Here is a 5,169-nt window from a genome sequence, read left to right on the forward strand (position 1 = left end):
GCCGGCCGCCTGCGATAAAATGCGAGCCGGAGCGAGGAGCAGACCCAGAGGGAAGGGGGCGGGGGAGGCTGGGAGCCACCCGCTGCAGAACCGGCCCCCTTTCGCCTCCCCCGCCCGCGCCCCCTGCGCGCACACCCGCGGGCACACTCGCACGCAGATGCTAGTGCACACGTGTGCACGCAGGCACACGCACAAACACACACGCGCGCGCGCGCTCACACCGCCCCCCTCCCCAGCCCACCCGGGCCGTGCAGCCGGGAGAAGCCCCGGGAGCCGGGGCTGCGCTGGCCGGACCCCACTAAGCCCGTGGCTCTCCCGTGCCCACGCCGTTCCCGGGGAGCTGACACCCCCCACAGCTGCAGGGCTCGGGGGGGCCGGGGCCGTCCTTAGGGAGCCCCCAAATGCGGGGGGAGAAGCCCTATGCCGGCCAGGGGGCACCCCTCTGCTCCCACAAGCAGCAGGGTGGGGGGCAGGAGGAGAGGTGGCACCAGGAGGGATGTTGAGGAGCCCCCCGTCCCTGGGGAATAGCTCCCCATTTGACCCCCAGGGTCTCTTTCTTAAGGCTGGGTTTGCTCCCTGCCAGACCTTACGCTCCCACCCTTCTTACACCCCCCAAAAGCTCTCCCCTGGCCTCTGCCTTCACCACACACCCACCAAATCTCACCCAGTGGGATGGCAGTGCCCACATCTTGGGTTCGCTGCTCAGCCAGGGCTCACTTGGGTTTTACTGTTGCTTTCTAGGGCTTGTCTTGGTTTGTTTTGGGGTTTTTCTTTTCTTTTTTTTTTTTTTTTAAGTTGCCTTTCCCTTTGCAGATCCCAGGCAGGCTGTCCCCAGCCATGACCAGACTCAGCTACTCACATGCCAGGTTTGCCAATGCCAGGGGACTGCAGCCCCACAGCTCTCCCTGCACCATGGTACTCCAGGGAGCATCACCTTCCCCAGCCCGGAATCTCCCCCAAGCAGGGCTGTGTGCAAGGCAAGGAGCACTATTTTCCTCCGAGGTGCAGCCGGGATCTTCCCAGACACGCTGGCTTTGCCTTCTGCCCCTGGCAGGAAAACAGTAGGAGCCTTGCTGATGCTGCAGGAGGATTTCCCAGGGGCCACAGGAGCTGCCTGCCCCCAGTCTCCATCCCACCTGCCCCCTGACTTTAATGCCCTTCCCAGGGAATTACCCAGACTGTTCCCATCTCTGGGTTTGGGGGGGACAGGTTTTTTTTTTCTCCTCCACAGCAGCTGACACAAAGCTGCAGTGCGACAGGAAAGCAACGTTCCTTTTTTTTTGTACAGGCACAGAGCAAGAAAAAGGGGCAGATTTTGTTCTGGGCAGTGCACCTAGGTACCCCTGGAAGATGCCCTGGCAAGGGCACGTTTCAAGCCCAACAGGCTGATTTACCCAGTAACACTAAGTGGTCCTCTCCAACCAGAGCACTCCAGCTCTCCATCTCCTGGCTGTACTACGTCTTTTAAGGGGGCGAGTCCCATCTGCTTCAAACATGATGGCACAGTTCAGAAAACATTAAGGCTCCACCATAACCCGTGAGGTTGTGTAAGTGGGGGAAAGGAAACTCTCAGCTTGTAGCCACATTCAAAGGAGAATGTAGCTCCTGAACAAGAGCTTTTTTGATCGCACGTGCTCCCCCCACCGATCTCTGACCTCATGCTCCCTAGCCTTATGTCTCAGGTTGGTAGTCAACAGAGCAGCTCCCCACGTGTGATGTTTGTTTGCGTTTTGCCGTAACTCTGTAAGTTGGGAGCATCTCTCATTTGTTGGGTATTTACTGTTTCCCTGTGTTAGGGGAAACTTTGCAGGGGCAAGAAAACAAACCCCTGAAGGATGTCACATGTGGAAGATGTATTCGTTGCAGCACCAGCTGACGGGCACATCTACAGCCTTGAGGGACAGGGGAGGGAGGGCTTGCTTCTCCATTAAATGGAGTTAATTTATTTTTGATGTTTTGGGGCTTCCCAGGAGTAATACCTATAGTTCCAGGCTTAGTTTCTAGTTAGTAGCTCAGTGACCTCATTAAATAGGTCCATCCCAATTTCAAGACGATGTCCCTGCAGCCCTGCCCAGGGATCCCTGGTGGCTGCCAACCTGTCAGCCTCTCTGCCCCAGAGGAGGTGCACGGGGGAGCATTGCTGCTTCACAGCTGTGATGGAAGTGATGGCACGGGGGCCCCCAGCTCTCGGCTTGGGGAGAAAGCAAGTCTTTTCCCAGTACCCAAGGTGTGGTGGCCAACAGAGGAACAAGGGTACTGCAGCCTGAGGTGTTCAGTAATCACTTTTCTACTGGAAGTAGATACACCTCGACCTGGAGAAGATGGTTCAAGCAACAACAACAAATAGCTAAATAGGGGTCTGCTCCAGAAAACATGCTTTCAAATCCTTCTATGCTGCATTATGCTCAACAAAGGGCATCCAAGGATGCTCCATGTGCCTGCATCACGGAGCTTACTCAGAGGCCCTCCAAGGCACTGACAAACAGCACTTGTGCCTGGGCCATCCCTAATGCCACTGCACTGGATTTTGCCTATTCAGGAGCCAGTCTGTCTCAAGGGCTCTTTACCTTTCTCCCTATGAGATAAGCAGAATTATTAGCCCAGCTTAATAAATTTCAGATTTGACACAGGAGTTAAAGGACTGAGATAATTCAGGGATTTGGGATTAGAAAGTGCAAATTGCCTGGATTTATTCCAAAACTGTTTTTTTTCCCTGATAGAACCTGGCTGGGGAGGTTTTTCTCCCAGCTGTATGAAAAGTTAGTGACATAAAAGTACATGTAGTGTAAGTCTATCTTTCTGGCACCTTTAATGTTCTTAAAAATCACTGCATAACCTTCATAAATGCAACTGAAGCAAATATTAATCTCCAATTTTCATACTTAGACAAAAATATCAGATGTCAGACAGTTTGCATTGGAAAGTGGATTTAGCAGCCTAACAGGTGTTGCCTTAGCTAGTTTTTCAGGTAAGTTCAAGAAATTGCAACTCCAAATTAGATACCCACAGTGAGTGACTATAAAATCTAGGGTAACATTTTAAAGCTTTCTGTGCAACTTGTGTACTTAACTTGTGTAAGGGTTGGTTTGTTTGTTTTTCCAAAAGAGCTTTTTAAACAGAGTTAGATTCTAAATCAATACTTGAAGTTTTTCACCCCTGCTGTCAACTCAGGAATTTCAAGCTCTTGACAAGCAGTTTTTGAAAGCACAGAGCTGGTGTATTTGACTTCGGTGTATTTTATTGCCCAAGCATCTGGAGTTGCAAACCAATCAATTAGAAGGCATATTGGATTTGAAAAGTCCTATCAGCTTTCATAATTAATATTGTGAATGGTAGTAGAAGTACCAGGTTTTGCTCTAGATGTTTTCTCAGGATCCTCTACATTTGTAACGATTTATACAAACCTTAATCTAATTACAGAACTCAAGGGAAATTTATATTTTCTTTTGTTACAGTGGCACAGCCTAGGACCACATTGCAGCAGGCACTGTATTAAAACAGAGCCCTGATCCCCATTGCAAAGAGTTGCAAAATTTGATTAATGATTTTGGAGCAGAGGTACTAAGGTCCCCTGTGTTACGCAGGACTTGAGCACTGCTGGTTTGAACAAGGAGAGGAATCCCTCCTGTGCATTGATAATTACGAGTAAGATTTGGAAACCCGTCCCTGCACTGAGCGTTGCGTTCCTAGGTGGATACTGTCACCTCTGGGCAACTGGCCTGAGGACTCATTTGCTCCACAAACATTAATAAGGGATGCAAATTCAGGCTCCACATCAGGTGATTATGTTTGATAGTCAAGATGCTTTCAGCTACTGAGATACACCTAAAGCAGCGTGGGGTATTTGAGCAAGGGCTATATTTTGCAAGCTTCTCTGCTGCCTGTTTGCAATGCTGGGTAGCACGTGGCATGCATGCCATGAAAGGTATATCACACACCTGCTTTTGGCTGTGCCATTCCCCCAGGCTCTGCCACACTGCTTTTATTTTATGGCAGAGCCCAGCACAATGCAATCCAAAAAGCAGGTGTGTGACAAGCCTCTCACTTCACTGACACACATACCGCAAGCTATCAAGTACTGCAGTTTTCTCTCGCAGTTTAGATAGGCAATTACTTCCTCTGCAGTTGCCTTGTGTGATACTGTGGATCAGCAAATGAAACTACCCTTCTGATATCTTACATTTCAAGAGCAACTCAACCTCATTCCCAGTAAAAACTTCTGAGGGGGTTTTTTTTTCACGCTGAGAATGACTGTTTGTGGTAGAATTGTGGTCCGAGGAAAATTTCTTTCATATCTAGAGAAATCTAATAAAACAGCTGATTGTGTTTCAGCTTCCAAAATCACTACTTTGTTAGCTTATCTGTGGAGTCAGGTCTTCCTGAGCTCATCCATACTCATGCACTACACTAGTGTGCTAAATTTTCAGTCTCCACATTACCTTAGCAAGACCATGGGTCAGCATATATGTTACTACCGACAGAAACAGTTTAAACAGTGTTTCACCTCATAACAGCCATCCCCCCAGAACTGTGCTGAATCACCTGGGAGGCCGTATGATGTCCCACACCTGATGCCTCTTCAGGTGCGCAGCTCCCTTTTCTTTAACGAATTTATGGCAATGAACAACTTTGTTGTCCTCACTGTTCTTTCTAACAGTTTGGCTCTTCATAATACCTGAAGAGGAAGGACATTCCTGAACTAAAGAACCATTTCAAGTAATTATACTAAAGGTAGGGCCAAATTCTGTCCCTGTATTCATGCTGGACACTGTGCATAACATCCTCTTGTATCCTACCGGGCATCACATCCTTTCGTGACTTGTGCAAGAGGATGCTGCTGGGGCTGGGGACTCAGGTGAATTATCAGTAAACAGATCACAGGTTTCTTATTTATTTATTTGCTCTTCACGTTTGTTTGGTGACTATTTTCTCTGAACAGCTCCCGAGCCGCGGCTCCTTCAGGCACGATTCAACACGAGCGTTTGAAGCTCAGTATTCAAACGATTTGCCTTATTCCCGTTGCGTGGCACGATACCGAAACGCTTCCCCGCCTACAAAGGGATTGGCCCCTGCCCGCCGATTCACCGCAGAAGGACGGGAGGTGAGGCCTGCTGCGGGTCTCTGTGCGTGTCCGCCGGGGCGGGCGGCGAGCGCTCCCGCGGCCCCGCC

The sequence above is a fragment of the Haliaeetus leucocephalus genome, unplaced genomic scaffold (genome assembly GCF_000737465.1).
Source record: "Haliaeetus leucocephalus isolate CR32 unplaced genomic scaffold, Haliaeetus_leucocephalus-4.0 Scaffold140, whole genome shotgun sequence".
In the NCBI taxonomy this organism is placed as follows: Eukaryota; Metazoa; Chordata; class Aves; order Accipitriformes; family Accipitridae; genus Haliaeetus; species Haliaeetus leucocephalus.